General features: G+C 44.5%; 4 non-coding genes across 4 annotated transcripts; all 4 read left to right on the forward strand.

The window, feature by feature from the left end:
- The first annotated feature begins 1656 nt into the window (after positions 1-1656).
- LOC138568599 (U6 spliceosomal RNA) lies at positions 1657-1763 on the forward strand. The gene has a single exon (XR_011302919.1). It is a non-coding gene; the product is annotated as a U6 spliceosomal RNA (small nuclear RNA).
- A 5414-nt stretch (positions 1764-7177) lies between these two features.
- LOC138568600 (U6 spliceosomal RNA) lies at positions 7178-7284 on the forward strand. Its single transcript, XR_011302920.1, has one exon. It is a non-coding gene; the product is annotated as a U6 spliceosomal RNA (small nuclear RNA).
- A 2441-nt stretch (positions 7285-9725) lies between these two features.
- Positions 9726-9832, forward strand: LOC138568601 (U6 spliceosomal RNA). The gene has a single exon (XR_011302921.1). It is a non-coding gene; the product is annotated as a U6 spliceosomal RNA (small nuclear RNA).
- Positions 9833-15246: 5414 nt separating this feature from the next.
- Positions 15247-15353, forward strand: LOC138568602 (U6 spliceosomal RNA). Its single transcript, XR_011302922.1, has one exon. It is a non-coding gene; the product is annotated as a U6 spliceosomal RNA (small nuclear RNA).
- The last annotated feature ends 2901 nt before the right edge of the window (positions 15354-18254 follow it).

Below are 18254 nucleotides of genomic sequence, written 5' to 3' on the forward strand. Positions count from 1 at the left end.
GCACTCCCGACCAGGTTGCATGTCTCCAAGTTACTGAAATCCCACAGACCTCCTCCCTGTGCCACAAAGTTCTGGGCACTGAGCTCTGCAGTTGTTTCCCACAGGTCGCCAAGTGCCCCAGATTTACTTTCTCATAGTTGCTAGTTACTGCTACCCAACCTCGACCACTATATTTTCCCCAGATACTTGCTACTGTGGAGTAAGCAGGGCTAAGAGAGAGGGAGAGGGGGTGTGCCTATGCAAATCATCTGCCAGTATGCTTCCTGGGAGGTCATTCCATCTCACCAGCTGACACCTGGGCAGTGGCAGGTAATTTGGAGAACAGACATATACGGACAGGCCACAGAGCAAAGGCTGAGCCGTTGATTGAGGATCCCTCTAGCCATGTCTCCGTAAGTTACCGAGGTCCAGAAAATTCCACCCTCAGCTCTCATAGAGAGGTCCTTGGCCGATCGTGGCCGATCAGGGCCGTGAAGGGTCAGGGGTGACTGCACACTGCCTCACTTTTTCACTGCTTTCTACAGCGGTAATGCCTTTGCAGAAGGGGCCTGTACAAGTGATGTTGTCCTGCGCTATGGGAAAGTGACATTTATCCACTGACATTAACCAAATTACTTGCGCTGTTCAACGCACATACATGCAGAGAAATAATTTTATATTTTTTGGGGAAGGTGTAGAGGGTTCTGCTGATGATTCTTTTAAGCTGTCTGCTACTCTTGCTTTTACATAGAGTCTTTCCTGCCCAGGAATGTTTTACGGCCTACTGTATGTCCCTCCCTTACAACGAAAAATGTGTTGAAAGCACAGAGGTACATAGGAATGGATCTGTTAAAAAATGAAACAGAAAGCCTGGAACATGTCGGAACTGGTAGTGTTTGGACTTAGCACATTTGACTGTGAGTCAGTTTATTGTATCAGTTGACCCACTGACCCCCTTACCTCCTGTGTAATACTTTTGCTCTCGGTAGGGTTGTCCAAAGTTCCCTTCTTAAAGTGGCTTTCTTATAAAAAATACTAGACCTGCTTTTTGTGGCACACAAGCCTCATATCCCGTTGCAGTTGATAAACTCACATCATCTCCCACCAGTACAAGCTGTAAAGGAATTCCAGGGCTTATCCAAACAAACTAGACGTGGGTCAAGGTTGAGCAATCCTTAAATCAGCAGCAAAGTTCAAATTGAAATCAGCCTCAGAATCTTTTAAAGGACGGTCCAACATCTGTTGCTTACAGGGCTCAATCGGACACCCTCTGGTGCTGACGCCTTACCCACCTCCTGTTCTTGCCTTGTCCTTGATACAGCCATGGGCCCACATACACTCAGAGGTACAGAGTTTTTCTCATGTCTATGGGTCTATTGTGATGCTCTCAGGTTTGCATCACCCAGCCATTGTGATGGGGAGGGGGTGTCATTTTGCAAGCACCCTGGAGCATTAATCTTTCTATCTTTAAATATAATTGCCATTAAACTAAAACCCTTAAGGACCAGATCAATACAGCAGCAACGAATGCTTATTCATTGTTGTTTGCCTCTTCATTTCATACCACCCGATATCTAAATGGTGTTTGGACTTTCTGCCCTCTGACATAAGGACATTTGGAATGGCAAACCTTTGACCTGAGATCCTAATGAATGGTTTGATTGACTCTCCCTTTGCGCTTGCTTCTGCAACACATGTACTAATATTGGAATGATAATGGGAAAATTAAATTGGCCCCTGCTCTAAAGGATGACACGCACATTCGTAAAGCATTCACTATTTTTGGCACATGATAGGACAGAAACTTTCTTAATTTGCAAGTCTTTATTTTTTAATAGATCTTTTTTAATGAAGATTGAAATTGTATGTTCATTCATATTACACGACAACACAATACATTTTGCGCCAAATTCAACACTAATGCCTCAGGAGCCTTTTACTTGTGAATCCTCTTGACTGAATGAACAGCCACGTCCCCTTGAATTTCTTGACTTGTACATTTAGAAGTGGCATGCTTCTTTTGTTTTTTTTTATCCCATTCTACCAAACTCAGTATTATCACTTTCCCCCTTGTTCTGCACTCCAGCGTAAACTGCTTTGAGGTGATATTTGCAAAGATCGCTCTGAACTACAGCTTTACTTGCTTCTGGGCCTTAATCTTTAATTGGGGCTGAGCAGTGTACTCCGGACGTGGCTGCTTATAGTTGGTTGATTTCTTTTTTGATTTCTGTAACTTTCAAACAGTCCCATTGTGAAATACCATTGTCACAATGTGCTGCAGTGCATGAAAACTTAAAATTAATGGGAGGATTGAGGGAGAGGGAGAGGGGGGAAGAGAGAGGGCGGGAGGGTGTTAAGGAGTGAGTGAGTGAGGGAGGGAGGGAGGGAGGGAGGGAAGGAGGGAAGGAGGAGAGAGACAGAGAGAGAAAACAAAGAAAATATGGTATTTGGTGGCTATGTATTTGCATGGAAAAGATTTTAGGCTTTTAATCAAGGGGAAAGGGGCTCTGTGGCTGGTATCTCAGCCTGTTGATGCTTTGTTGAGTTGCTTGGAACATGCAAGTAAGGAGACCTGAAGCACTCCCGACCAGGTTGCATGTCTCCAAGTTACTGAAATCCCACAGACCTCCTCCCTGTGCCACAAAGTTCTGGGCACTGAGCTCTGCAGTTGTTTCCCACAGGTCGCCAAGTGCCCCAGATTTACTTTCTCATAGTTGCTAGTTACTGCTACCCCACCTCAACCACTATATTTCCCCCAGATACTTGCTACTGTGGAGTAAGCAGGGCTAAGAGAGAGGGAGAGGGGGTGTGCCTATGCAAAACATCTGCCAGTAAGCTTCCTGGGAGGTCATTCCATCTCACCAGCTGACACCTGGGCAGTGGCAGGTAATTTGGAGAACAGACAGATTCGGACAGGCCACAGAGCAAAGGCTGGGCCGTTGATTGAGGATCCATTTAGCCATGTCTCCCTAAGTTACCGTGGTCCAGAAAAATTCCACCCTCAGCTCTTATAGAGAGGTCCTTGGCCGATCGTGGCCGATCAGGGCAGTGAAGGGTCAGGGGTGACTGCACACTGCCTCACTTTTTCACTGCTTTCTACAGCGGTAATGCCTTTGCAGAAGGGGCCTGTACAAGTGATGTTGTCCTGCGCTATGGGAAAGTGACATTTATCCACTGACATTAACCAAATTACTTGCGCTGTTCAATGCACATACATGCATAGAAATCATGTTATGTTTTTTTGGGGAAGGTCTAGAGGGTCCTGCTGATGATTTATTAAGCTGTCTGCTACTCTTGCTTTTACAGAGTCTTCCCTGCCCAGGCATGTTTAAGTCATACTGTATGTCCCTCCATTACAATGAAAACTCTGTTGAAAGCACAGAGGTACATAGGAATGGATCTGTTAAGAAATGAAACAAAAAGCCTGGAAAAATGTGGAAACGGGTAGGATTTGGACTTACAATTAACTAACAGTTAGATGTGCTATCCCTTGACCCACTGACCCCCTTTCCTTTTGTGTAATCCTTTTTTTCTCAGTAGGGTTTTCCAAAGTGGATTTCATATAAAAGATCCTAGACCTGCATTCTGTGGCACACATGCCTCATATCTCGTTGCTCTTGATAAACTCACATCATCTCTCACCAATATAAGCTGTAAAAGATTTTCAGGGCTTAGCCAAGCAAACTAGACGCGGGTCGAAGGTTGAGCAATCCTTTAATCAGCAGCAAAGTTAACATTGAAATCAGCCTCAGAATCTCTTAAAGGATGGTCCAATATCTGTTGCTGGCAGCGCGCAATGGGGCAGCCTGGGTGCTGACACCTTAAGCCATCTCCTGTTCTTGCCTTGTCCTTGATCCAGCCATGGGCCCACATACACTCAGAGGTACAGAGTGTTTCTCATGTCTATGGGTCTTCTGTGATGCTCTTACGCTTGCATCACACAGCCATCGTGATGGGGAGGGGGTGTCGATTTGCAAGCACCCTTGAGCATGAATCTTTTTATCTTTAAATATAATTGGCATTAAACCAAACCCTTTAGGACCAGATCAATACAGCAGCAAAGAATGCTGATGAATTGCTGTTTGCCGCTTAATCCCATAACATCCGACATCTAAATGGGGTTTGGTCAAATGTTTGCCATAACAAATGTCCTTATGTCAAAGAGCAGAAAGTCCAGAGGTCCTAATCAATGGTTTGGTTGGCTCTCCCTTTGCGCTTGCCTTAAGGCGTCAGCACCAGAGGCTGCCCGATTGCGCCCTGCAAGCAACCAGTGTTGGCCCATCCTTTAAGAGATTCTGAGGCTGATTTCAATGTTATTTTTGCTGCTGATTTAAGGATTGCTCAACCTTCAGCCCACGTCTAGTTTCCTTGGCTATGCCCTTGACATCTTTTACAGCTTGTATTGGTGGGAGATGATGTGAGTTTATCAAGAGCAACGGGATATGAGGCATGTGGTCCATAAAAAACAGGTCTAGGATCATTTTTATAAGAAAGTCTCTTTAAGTAGGGAACTTTGGACAACCCTGCTGAGAGCGAAAGGATTACACAAAAGGTAGGGGGGTCAGTGGGTCAAGGGATAGCACATCTGACTGTGAATCAGTTTATTGTAAGTCCAAATCCTACCTGTTTCAACATGTTTCCAGGCTTTTTGTTTCATTTCTTAACTGAACTTAACTTCCTATGTACCTCAGCAAAACATGTACTAATATTGGAATGAAAATGGGAAAATTGAATTGGCCCCTGCTTCAAAGGATGACACGCACATTCGTAAAGCATTCACTATTTTTGGCACACGACAGGACAGAAACTTTCTTAATCTGCAAGTCTTTATTTTTTAATACATCTTTTTTAATGAAGATTGAAATTGTATGTTCATACATATTACACGACAACACAATACATTTTGCGCCAAATTCAACACTAATGCCTCGGGAGCCGTTTATTTGTGAGTCCTATTGACTGAATGAACAGCCCCACCACCTTCAATTTCTTGACTTGTACTTTTAGAAGTGGCACGCTGCTTTTGTTTTTTTATCCCATTCTACCAAACTCGGTATTATCACTTTTCCCCCTTGTTGTGCACTCCAGCGTAAACTGCTTTAAGGTGCTATTTGCAAACATCGCTCTGAACTACCGCTTTACTTGCTTCTAGGCCTTAATCTTTAATTGTGGCTGAGCAGTGTACTCCGGATTTGGCTGCTTTTAGTTGGTTGATTCTTTTTTGATTTCTGTAACTTTCAAACAGTCCCATTGTGAATTACCATTGTCGCAATGTGCTGCAGTGCAGGGAAATTTAAAAGTAATGGTAGGGAGAGGACGAGGGAGAGGGAGGGGGGTTGTGGGTGGTGGAAGGGAGGGAGGGAGGGAGGAGAGAGAGACAGAGAGAGAGAAAACAAAGAAAATATGGTATTCGGGGGCTATGTGTTTGCATGGAAAAGATTTTAGGCTTTTAATCAAGTGGAAAGGGGGTCTGTGGCTGGTATCTCAGCCTGTTGATGCTTTGTTGAGTTGCTTGGAACATGCAAGGAAGGAGCCCTGAAGCACTCCCGACCAGGTTGCATGTCTCCAAGTTACTGAAATACCACAGACCTCCTCCCTGTGCCACAAAGTTCTGGGCACTGAGCTCTGCAGTTGTTTCCCACAGGTCGCCAAGTGCCCCAGATTTACTTTCTCATAGTTGCTAGTTACTGCTACCCCACCTCGACCACTATATTTTCCCCAGATACTTGCTACTGTGGAGTAAGCAGGGCTAAGAGAGAGGGAGAGGGGGTGTGCCTATGCAAATCATCTGCCAGTATGCTTCCTGGGAGGTCATTCCATCTCACAAGCTGACACCTGGGCAGTGGCAGGTAATTTGGAGAACAGACATATTCGGACAGGCCACAGAGCAAAGGCTGGGCCGTTGATTGAGGATCCATTTAGCCATGTCTCCCTAAGTTACCGAGGTCCAGAAAAATTCCACCCTCAGCTCTTATAGAGAGGTCCTTGGCCGATCGTGGCTGATCAGGGCAGTGAAGGGTGAGGGGTGACTGCACACTGCCTCACTTTTTCACTGCTTTCTACAGCGGTAATGCCTTTGCAGAAGGGGCCTGTACAAGTGATGTTGTCCTGCGCTATGGGAAAGTGACATTTATCCACTGACATTAACCAAATTACTTGCGCTGTTCAACGCACATACATGCAGAGAAATAATTTTATATTTTTTGGGGAAGGTGTAGAGGGTTCTGCTGATGATTCTTTTAAGCTGTCTGCTACTCTTGCTTTTACATAGAGTCTTTCCTGCCCAGGAATGTTTTACGGCCTACTGTATGTCCCTCCCTTACAACGAAAAATCTGTTGAAAGCACAGGGGTACATAGGAATGGATCTGTTAAAAAATGAAACAGAAAGCCTGGAACATGTCGGAACTGGTAGTGTTTGGATTTAGCACATTTGACTGTGAGTCAGTTTATTGTATCAGTTGACCCACTGACCCCCTTACCTCCTGTGTAATACTTTTGCTCTCGGTAGGGTTGTCCAAAGTTCCCTTCTTAAAGTGGCTTTCTTATAAAAAATACTAGACCTGCTTTTTGTGGCACACAAGCCTCATATCCCGTTGCAGTTGATAAACTCACATCATCTCCCACCAGTACAAGCTGTAAAGGAATTCCAGGGCTTATCCAAACAAACTAGACGTGGGTCAAGGTTGAGCAATCCTTAAATCAGCAGCAAAGTTAAAATTGAAATCAGCCTCAGAATCTTTTAAAGGACGGTCCAACATCTGTTGCTTACAGGGCTCAATCGGACACCCTCTGGTGCTGACGCCTTACCCACCTCCTGTTCTTGCCTTGTCCTTGATACAGCCATGGGCCCACATACACTCAGAGGTACAGAGTTTTTCTCATGTCTATGGGTCTATTGTGATGCTCTCAGGCTTGCATCACCCAGCCATTGTGATGGGGAGGGGGTGAAATTTTTACAAGCACCCGGGAGCATTAATCTTTCTATCTTTAAATATAATTGGCATTAAACTAAAACCCTTAAGGACCAGATCAATACAGCAGCAAAGAATGCTTATTCATTGTTGTTTGCCTCTTCATTTCATACCACCCGATATCTAAATGGTGTTTGGACTTTCTGCCCTCTGACATAAGGACATTTGGAATGGCAAACCTTTGACCTGAGATCCTAATGAATGGTTTGATTGACTCTCCCTTTGCGCTTGCTTCTGCAACACATGTACTAATATTGGAATGATAATGGGAAAATTAAATTGGCCCCTGCTCTAAAGGATGACACGCACATTCGTAAAGCATTCACTATTTTTGGCACATGACAGGACAGAAACTTTCTTAATTTGCAAGTCTTTATTTTTTAATAGATCTTTTTTAATGAAGATTGAAATTGTATGTTCATTCATATTACACGACAACACAATACATTTTGCGCCAAATTCAACACTAATGCCTCAGGAGCCTTTTACTTGTGAATCCTCTTGACTGAATGAACAGCCACGTCCCCTTGAATTTCTTGACTTGTACTTTTAGAAGTGGCATGCTTCTTTTGTTTTTTTTATCCCATTCTACCAAACTCAGTATTATCACTTTCCCCCTTGTTCTGCACTCCAGCGTAAACTGCTTTGAGGTGATATTTGCAAAGATCGCTCTGAACTACAGCTTTACTTGCTTCTGGGCCTTAATCTTTAATTGGAGCTGAGCAGTGTACTCCGGACGTGGCTGCTTATAGTTGGTTGATTTCTTTTTTGATTTCTGTAACTTTCAAACAGTCCCATTGTGAAATACCATTGTCACAATGTGCTGCAGTGCATGAAAACTTAAAATTAATGGGAGGATTGAGGGAGAGGGAGAGGGGGAAGAGAGAGGGCGGGAGGGTGGGAAGGAGTGAGTGAGTGAGGGAGGGAGGGAGGTAAGGAGGGAGGGAGGAGAGAGACAGAGAGAGAGAAAACAAAGAAAATATGGTATTTGGTGGCTATGTATTTGCATGGAAAAGATTTTAGGCTTTTAATCAAGGGGAAAGGGGCTCTGTGGCTGGTATCTCAGCCTGTTGATGCTTTGTTGAGTTGCTTGGAACATGCAAGGAAGGAGACCTGAAGCACTCCCGACCAGGTTGCATGTCTCCAAGTTACTGAAATCCCACAGACCTCCTCCCTGTGCCACAAAGTTCTGGGCACTGAGCTCTGCAGTTGTTTCCCACAGGTCGCCAAGTGCCCCAGATTTACTTTCTCATAGTTGCTAGTTACTGCTACCCCACCTCGACCACTATATTTTCCCCAGATACTTGCTACTGTGGAGTAAGCAGGGCTAAGAGAGAGGGAGAGGGGGTGTGCCTATGCAAATCATCTGCCAGTATGCTTCCTGGGAGGTCATTCCATCTCACCAGCTGACACCTGGGCAGTGGCAGGTAATTTGGAGAACAGACATATACGGACAGGCCACAGAGCAAAGGCTGAGCCGTTGATTGAGGATCCCTCTAGCCATGTCTCCGTAAGTTACCGAGGTCCAGAAAATTCCACCCTCAGCTCTCATAGAGAGGTCCTTGGCCGATCGTGGCCGATCAGGGCCGTGAAGGGTCAGGGGTGACTGCACACTGCCTCACTTTTTCACTGCTTTCTACAGCGGTAATGCCTTTGCAGAAGGGGCCTGTACAAGTGATGTTGTCCTGCGCTATGGGAAAGTGACATTTATCCACTGACATTAACCAAATTACTTGCGCTGTTCAACGCACATACATGCAGAGAAATAATTTTATATTTTTTGGGGAAGGTGTAGAGGGTTCTGCTGATGATTCTTTTAAGCTGTCTGCTACTCTTGCTTTTACATAGAGTCTTTCCTGCCCAGGAATGTTTTACGGCCTACTGTATGTCCCTCCCTTACAACGAAAAATGTGTTGAAAGCACAGAGGTACATAGGAATGGATCTGTTAAAAAATGAAACAGAAAGCCTGGAACATGTCGGAACTGGTAGTGTTTGGACTTAGCACATTTGACTGTGAGTCAGTTTATTGTATCAGTTGACCCACTGACCCCCTTACCTCCTGTGTAATACTTTTGCTCTCGGTAGGGTTGTCCAAAGTTCCCTTCTTAAAGTGGCTTTCTTATAAAAAATACTAGACCTGCTTTTTGTGGCACACAAGCCTCATATCCCGTTGCAGTTGATAAACTCACATCATCTCCCACCAGTACAAGCTGTAAAGGAATTCCAGGGCTTATCCAAACAAACTAGACGTGGGTCAAGGTTGAGCAATCCTTAAATCAGCAGCAAAGTTCAAATTGAAATCAGCCTCAGAATCTTTTAAAGGACGGTCCAACATCTGTTGCTTACAGGGCTCAATCGGACACCCTCTGGTGCTGACGCCTTACCCACCTCCTGTTCTTGCCTTGTCCTTGATACAGCCATGGGCCCACATACACTCAGAGGTACAGAGTTTTTCTCATGTCTATGGGTCTATTGTGATGCTCTCAGGCTTGCATCACCCAGCCATTGTGATGGGGAGGGGGTGTCATTTTGCAAGCACCCTGGAGCATTAATCTTTCTATCTTTAAATATAATTGCCATTAAACTAAAACCCTTAAGGACCAGATCAATACAGCAGCAACGAATGCTTATTCATTGTTGTTTGCCTCTTCATTTCATACCACCCGATATCTAAATGGTGTTTGGACTTTCTGCCCTCTGACATAAGGACATTTGGAATGGCAAACCTTTGACCTGAGATCCTAATGAATGGTTTGATTGACTCTCCCTTTGCGCTTGCTTCTGCAACACATGTACTAATATTGGAATGATAATGGGAAAATTAAATTGGCCCCTGCTCTAAAGGATGACACGCACATTCGTAAAGCATTCACTATTTTTGGCACATGACAGGACAGAAACTTTCTTAATTTGCAAGTCTTTATTTTTTAATAGATCTTTTTTAATGAAGATTGAAATTGTATGATCATTCATATTACACGACAACACAATACATTTTGCGCCAAATTCAACACTAATGCCTCAGGAGCCTTTTACTTGTGAATCCTCTTGACTGAATGAACAGCCACGTCCCCTTGAATTTCTTGACTTGTACATTTAGAAGTGGCATGCTTCTTTTGTTTTTTTTTATCCCATTCTACCAAACTCAGTATTATCACTTTCCCCCTTGTTCTGCACTCCAGCGTAAACTGCTTTGAGGTGATATTTGCAAAGATCGCTCTGAACTACAGCTTTACTTGCTTCTGGGCCTTAATCTTTAATTGGGGCTGAGCAGTGTACTCCGGACGTGGCTGCTTATAGTTGGTTGATTTCTTTTTTGATTTCTGTAACTTTCAAACAGTCCCATTGTGAAATACCATTGTCACAATGTGCTGCAGTGCATGAAAACTTAAAATTAATGGGAGGATTGAGGGAGAGGGAGAGGGGGGAAGAGAGAGGGCGGGAGGGTGTTAAGGAGTGAGTGAGTGAGGGAGGGAGGGAGGGAGGGAGGGAGGGAGGGAAGGAGGAGAGAGACAGAGAGAGAAAACAAAGAAAATATGGTATTTGGTGGCTATGTATTTGCATGGAAAAGATTTTAGGCTTTTAATCAAGGGGAAAGGGGCTCTGTGGCTGGTATCTCAGCCTGTTGATGCTTTGTTGAGTTGCTTGGAACATGCAAGTAAGGAGACCTGAAGCACTCCCGACCAGGTTGCATGTCTCCAAGTTACTGAAATCCCACAGACCTCCTCCCTGTGCCACAAAGTTCTGGGCACTGAGCTCTGCAGTTGTTTCCCACAGGTCGCCAAGTGCCCCAGATTTACTTTCTCATAGTTGCTAGTTACTGCTACCCCACCTCAACCACTATATTTCCCCCAGATACTTGCTACTGTGGAGTAAGCAGGGCTAAGAGAGAGGGAGAGGGGGTGTGCCTATGCAAAACATCTGCCAGTAAGCTTCCTGGGAGGTCATTCCATCTCACCAGCTGACACCTGGGCAGTGGCAGGTAATTTGGAGAACAGACATATTCGGACAGGCCACAGAGCAAAGGCTGGGCCGTTGATTGAGGATCCATTTAGCCATGTCTCCCTAAGTTACCGTGGTCCAGAAAAATTCCACCCTCAGCTCTTATAGAGAGGTCCTTGGCCGATCGTGGCCGATCAGGGCAGTGAAGGGTCAGGGGTGACTGCACACTGCCTCACTTTTTCACTGCTTTCTACAGCGGTAATGCCTTTGCAGAAGGGGCCTGTACAAGTGATGTTGTCCTGCGCTATGGGAAAGTGACATTTATCCACTGACATTAACCAAATTACTTGCGCTGTTCAATGCACATACATGCATAGAAATCATGTTATGTTTTTTTGGGGAAGGTCTAGAGGGTCCTGCTGATGATTTATTAAGCTGTCTGCTACTCTTGCTTTTACAGAGTCTTCCCTGCCCAGGCATGTTTAAGTCATACTGTATGTCCCTCCATTACAATGAAAACTCTGTTGAAAGCACAGAGGTACATAGGAATGGATCTGTTAAGAAATGAAACAAAAAGCCTGGAAAAATGTGGAAACGGGTAGGATTTGGACTTACAATTAACTAACAGTTAGATGTGCTATCCCTTGACCCACTGACCCCCTTTCCTTTTGTGTAATCCTTTTTTTCTCAGTAGGGTTTTCCAAAGTGGATTTCATATAAAAGATCCTAGACCTGCATTCTGTGGCACACATGCCTCATATCTCGTTGCTCTTGATAAACTCACATCATCTCTCACCAATATAAGCTGTAAAAGATTTTCAGGGCTTAGCCAAGCAAACTAGACGCGGGTCGAAGGTTGAGCAATCCTTTAATCAGCAGCAAAGTTAACATTGAAATCAGCCTCAGAATCTCTTAAAGGATGGTCCAATATCTGTTGCTGGCAGCGCGCAATGGGGCAGCCTGGGTGCTGACACCTTAAGCCATCTCCTGTTCTTGCCTTGTCCTTGATCCAGCCATGGGCCCACATACACTCAGAGGTACAGAGTGTTTCTCATGTCTATGGGTCTTCTGTGATGCTCTTACGCTTGCATCACACAGCCATCGTGATGGGGAGGGGGTGTCGATTTGCAAGCACCCTTGAGCATGAATCTTTTTATCTTTAAATATAATTGGCATTAAACCAAACCCTTTAGGACCAGATCAATACAGCAGCAAAGAATGCTGATGAATTGCTGCTTGCCGCTTAATCCCATAACATCCGACATCTAAATGGGGTTTGGTCAAATGTTTGCCATAACAAATGTCCTTATGTCAAAGAGCAGAAAGTCCAGAGGTCCTAATCAATGGTTTGGTTGGCTCTCCCTTTGCGCTTGCCTTAAGGCGTCAGCACCAGAGGCTGCCCGATTGCGCCCTGCAAGCAACCAGTGTTGGCCCATCCTTTAAGAGATTCTGAGGCTGATTTCAATGTTATTTTTGCTGCTGATTTAAGGATTGCTCAACCTTCAGCCCACGTCTAGTTTCCTTGGCTATGCCCTTGACATCTTTTACAGCTTGTATTGGTGGGAGATGATGTGAGTTTATCAAGAGCAACGGGATATGAGGCATGTGGGCCATAAAAAACAGGTCTAGGATCATTTTTATAAGAAAGTCTCTTTAAGTAGGGAACTTTGGACAACCCTGCTGAGAGCGAAAGGATTACACAAAAGGTAGGGGGGTCAGTGGGTCAAGGGATAGCACATCTGACTGTGAATCAGTTTATTGTAAGTCCAAATCCTACCTGTTTCAACATGTTTCCAGGCTTTTTGTTTCATTTCTTAACTGAACTTAACTTCCTATGTACCTCAGCAAAACATGTACTAATATTGGAATGAAAATGGGAAAATTGAATTGGCCCCTGCTTCAAAGGATGACATGCACATTCGTAAAGCATTCACTATTTTTGGCACACGACAGGACAGAAACTTTCTTAATCTGCAAGTCTTTATTTTTTAATACATCTTTTTTAATGAAGATTGAAATTGTATGTTCGTACATATTACACGACAACACAATACATTTTGCGCCAAATTCAACACTAATGCCTCGGGAGCCGTTTACTTGTGAGTCCTATTGACTGAATGAACAGCCCCACCACCTTCAATTTCTTGACTTGTACTTTTAGAAGTGGCACGCTGCTTTTGTTTTTTTATCCCATTCTACCAAACTCGGTATTATCACTTTTCCCCCTTGTTGTGCACTCCAGCGTAAACTGCTTTAAGGTGCTATTTGCAAACATCGCTCTGAACTACAGCTTTACTTGCTTCTAGGCCTTAATCTTTAATTGTGGCTGAGCAGTGTACTCCGGATTTGGCTGCTTTTAGTTGGTTGATTCTTTTTTGATTTCTGTAACTTTCAAACAGTCCCATTGTGAATTACCATTGTCGCAATGTGCTGCAGTGCAGGGAAATTTAAAAGTAATGGTAGGGAGAGGACGAGGGAGAGGGAGGGGGGTTGTGGGTGGTGGAAGGGAGGGAGGGAGGGAGGAGAGAGAGACAGAGAGAGAGAAAACAAAGAAAATATGGTATTCGGGGGCTATGTGTTTGCATGGAAAAGATTTTAGGCTTTTAATCAAGTGGAAAGGGGGTCTGTGGCTGGTATCTCAGCCTGTTGATGCTTTGTTGAGTTGCTTGGAACATGCAAGGAAGGAGCCCTGAAGCACTCCCGACCAGGTTGCATGTCTCCAAGTTACTGAAATACCACAGACCTCCTCCCTGTGCCACAAAGTTCTGGGCACTGAGCTCTGCAGTTGTTTCCCACAGGTCGCCAAGTGCCCCAGATTTACTTTCTCATAGTTGCTAGTTACTGCTACCCCACCTCGACCACTATATTTTCCCCAGATACTTGCTACTGTGGAGTAAGCAGGGCTAAGAGAGAGGGAGAGGGGGTGTGCCTATGCAAATCATCTGCCAGTATGCTTCCTGGGAGGTCATTCCATCTCACAAGCTGACACCTGGGCAGTGGCAGGTAATTTGGAGAACAGACATATTCGGACAGGCCACAGAGCAAAGGCTGGGCCGTTGATTGAGGATCCATTTAGCCATGTCTCCCTAAGTTACCGAGGTCCAGAAAAATTCCACCCTCAGCTCTTATAGAGAGGTCCTTGGCCGATCGTGGCCGATCAGGGCAGTGAAGGGTCAGGGGTGACTGCACACTGCCTCACTTTTTCACTGCTTTCTACAGCGGTAATGCCTTTGCAGAAGGGGCCTGTACAAGTGATGTTGTCCTGCGCTATGGGAAAGTGACATTTATCCACTGACATTAACCAAATTACTTGCGCTGTTCAACGCACATACATGCAGAGAAATAATTTTATATTTTTTGGGGAAGGTGTAGAGGGTTCTGCTGAGGATTCTTTTAAGCTGTCTGCTACTCTTGCTTTTACATAGAGTCTTTCCTGCCCAGGAATGTTTTACGGCCTACTGTATGTCCCTCCCTTACAACGAAAAATCTGTTGAAAGCACAGAGGTACATAGGAATGGATCTGTTAAAAAATGAAACAGAAAGCCTGGAACATGTCGGAACTGGTAGTGTTTGGATTTAGCACATTTGACTGTGAGTCAGTTTATTGTATCAGTTGACCCACTGACCCCCTTACCTCCTGTGTAATACTTTTGCTCTCGGTAGGGTTGTCCAAAGTTCCCTTCTTAAAGTGGCTTTCTTATAAAAAATACTAGACCTGCTTTTTGTGGCACACAAGCCTCATATCCCGTTGCAGTTGATAAACTCACATCATCTCCCACCAGTACAAGCTGTAAAGGAATTCCAGGGCTTATCCAAACAAACTAGACGTGGGTCAAGGTTGAGCAATCCTTAAATCAGCAGCAAAGTTAAAATTGAAATCAGCCTCAGAATCTTTTAAAGGACGGTCCAACATCTGTTGCTTACAGGGCTCAATCGGACACCCTCTGGTGGTGACGCCTTACCCACCTCCTGTTCTTGCCTTGTCCTTGATACAGCCATGGGCCCACATACACTCAGAGGTACAGAGTTTTTCTCATGTCTATGGGTCTATTGTGATGCTCTCAGGCTTGCATCACCCAGCCATTGTGATGGGGAGGGGGTGAAATTTTTACAAGCACCCGGGAGCATTAATCTTTCTATCTTTAAATATAATTGGCATTAAACTAAAACCCTTAAGGACCAGATCAATACAGCAGCAAAGAATGCTTATTCATTGTTGTTTGCCTCTTCATTTCATACCACCCGATATCTAAATGGTGTTTGGACTTTCTGCCCTCTGACATAAGGACATTTGGAATGGCAAACCTTTGACCTGAGATCCTAATGAATGGTTTGATTGACTCTCCCTTTGCGCTTGCTTCTGCAACACATGTACTAATATTGGAATGATAATGGGAAAATTAAATTGGCCCCTGCTCTAAAGGATGACACGCACATTCGTAAAGCATTCACTATTTTTGGCACATGACAGGACAGAAACTTTCTTAATTTGCAAGTCTTTATTTTTTAATAGATCTTTTTTAATGAAGATTGAAATTGTATGTTCATTCATATTACACGACAACACAATACATTTTGCGCCAAATTCAACACTAATGCCTCAGGAGCCTTTTACTTGTGAATCCTCTTGACTGAATGAACAGCCACGTCCCCTTGAATTTCTTGACTTGTACTTTTAGAAGTGGCATGCTTCTTTTGTTTTTTTTATCCCATTCTACCAAACTCAGTATTATCACTTTCCCCCTTGTTCTGCACTCCAGCGTAAACTGCTTTGAGGTGATATTTGCAAAGATCGCTCTGAACTACAGCTTTACTTGCTTCTGGGCCTTAATCTTTAATTGGAGCTGAGCAGTGTACTCCGGACGTGGCTGCTTATAGTTGGTTGATTTCTTTTTTGATTTCTGTAACTTTCAAACAGTCCCATTGTGAAATACCATTGTCACAATGTGCTGCAGTGCATGAAAACTTAAAATTAATGGGAGGATTGAGGGAGAGGGAGAGGGGGGAAGAGAGAGGGCGGGAGGGTGGGAAGGAGTGAGTGAGTGAGTGAGGGAGGGAGGGAGGTAGGGAAGGAGGGAGGGAGGAGAGAGACAGAGAGAGAGAAAACAAAGAAAATATGGTATTTGGTGGCTATGTATTTGCATGGAAAAGATTTTAGGCTTTTAATCAAGGGGAAAGGGGCTCTGTGGCTGGTATCTCAGCCTGTTGGATCTTTGTTGAGTTGCTTGGAACATGCAAGGAAGGAGACCTGAAGCACTCCCGACCAGGTTGCATGTCTCCAAGTTACTGAAATCCCACAGACCTCCTCCCTGTGCCACAAAGTTCTGGGCACTGAGCTCTGCAGTTGTTTCCCACAGGTCGCCAAGTGCCCCAGATTTACTTTCTCATAGTTGCTAGTTACTGCTACCCCACCTCGACCACTATATTTTCCCCAGATACTTGCTACTGTGGAGTAAGCAGGGCTAAGAGAGAGGGAGAGGCGGTGTGCCTATGCAAATCATCTGCCAGTATGCTTCCTGGGAGGTCATTCCATCTCACCAGCTGACACCTGGGCAGTGGCAGGTAATTTGGAGAACAGACATATACGGACAGGCCACAAAGCAAAGGCTGAGCCATTGATTGAGGATCCCTCTAGCCATGTCTCCGTAAGTTACCGAGGTCCAGAAAATTCCACCCTCAGCTCTCATAGAGAGGTCCTTGGCCGATCGTGGCCGATCAGGGCAGTGAAGGGTCAGGGGTGATTGCACACTGCCTCACTTTTTCACTGCTTTCTACAGCGGTAATGCCTTTGTAGAAGGGGCCTGTACAAGTGATGTTGTCCTGCGCTATGGGAAAGTGACATTTATCCACTGACATTAACCAAATTACTTGCGCTATTCAATGCACATACATGCATAGAAATCATGTTATGTTTTTTTGGGGAAGGTCTAGAGGGTCCTGCTGATGATTTATTAAGCTGTCTGCTACTCTTGCTTTTACATAGTCTTCCCTGCCCAGGCATGTTTAAGTCATACTGTATGTCCCTCCATTACAATGAAAACTCTGTTGAAAGCACAGAGGTACATAGGAATGGATCTGTTAAGAAATGAAACAAAAAGCCTGGAAAAATGTGGAAACGGGTAGGATTTGGACTTACAATTAACTAACAGTTAGATGTGCTATCCCTTGACCCACTGACCCCCTTTCCTTTTGTGTAATCCTTTTTTTCTCAGTAGGGTTTTCCAAAGTGGATTTCATATAAAAGATCCTAGACCTGCATTCTGTGGCACACATGCCTCATATCCCGTTGCTCTCGATAAACTCACATCATCTCTCACCAATATAAGCTGTAAAAGATTTTCAGGGCTAAGCCAAGCAAACTAGACGCGGTTCGAAGGTTGAGCAATCCTTTAATCAGCAGCAAAGTTAACATTGAAATCAGCCTCAGAATCTCTTAAAGGATGGTCCAATATCTGTTGCTGGCAGCGCGCAATGGGGCAGCCTGGGTGCTGACACCTTAAGCCATCTCCTGTTCTTGCCTTGTCCTTGATCCAGCCATGGGCCCACATACACTCAGAGGTACAGAGTGTTTCTCATGTCTATGGGTCTTCTGTGATGCTCTTACGCTTGCATCACACAGCCATCGTGATGGGGAGGGGGTGTCGATTTGCAAGCACCCTTGAGCATGAATCTTTTTATCTTTAAATATAATTGGCATTAAACCAAACCCTTTAGGACCAGATCAATACAGCAGCAAAGAATGCTGATGAATTGCTGTTTGCCGCTTAATCCCATAACATCCGACATCTAAATGGGGTTTGGTCAAATGTTTGCCATAACAAATGTCCTTATGTCAAAGAGCAGAAAGTCCAGAGGTCCTAATCAATGGTTTGGTTGGCTCTCCCTTTGCGCTTGCCTTAAGGCGTCAGCACCAGAGGCTGCCCGATTGCGCCCTGCAAGCAACCAGTGTTGGCCCATCCTTTAAGAGATTCTGAGGCTGATTTCAATGTTATTTTTGCTGCTGATTTAAGGATTGCTCAACCTTCAGCCCACGTCTAGTTTCCTTGGCTATGCCCTTGACATCTTTTACAGCTTGTATTGGTGGGAGATGATGTGAGTTTATCAAGAGCAACGGGATATGAGGCATGTGGGCCATAAAAAACAGGTCTAGGATCATTTTTATAAGAAAGTCTCTTTAAGTAGGGAACTTTGGACAACCCTGCTGAGAGCGAAAGGATTACACAAAAGGTAGGGGGGTCAGTGGGTCAAGGGATAGCACATCTGACTGTGAATCAGTTTATTGTAAGTCCAAATCCTACCTGTTTCAACATGTTTCCAGGCTTTTTGTTTCATTTCTTAACTGAACTTAACTTCCTATGTA

Source organism: Ambystoma mexicanum, chromosome 2p, assembly GCF_040938575.1.
Source record: "Ambystoma mexicanum isolate Mex_15411 chromosome 2p, UKY_AmexF1_1, whole genome shotgun sequence".
In the NCBI taxonomy this organism is placed as follows: domain Eukaryota; kingdom Metazoa; phylum Chordata; class Amphibia; order Caudata; family Ambystomatidae; genus Ambystoma; species Ambystoma mexicanum.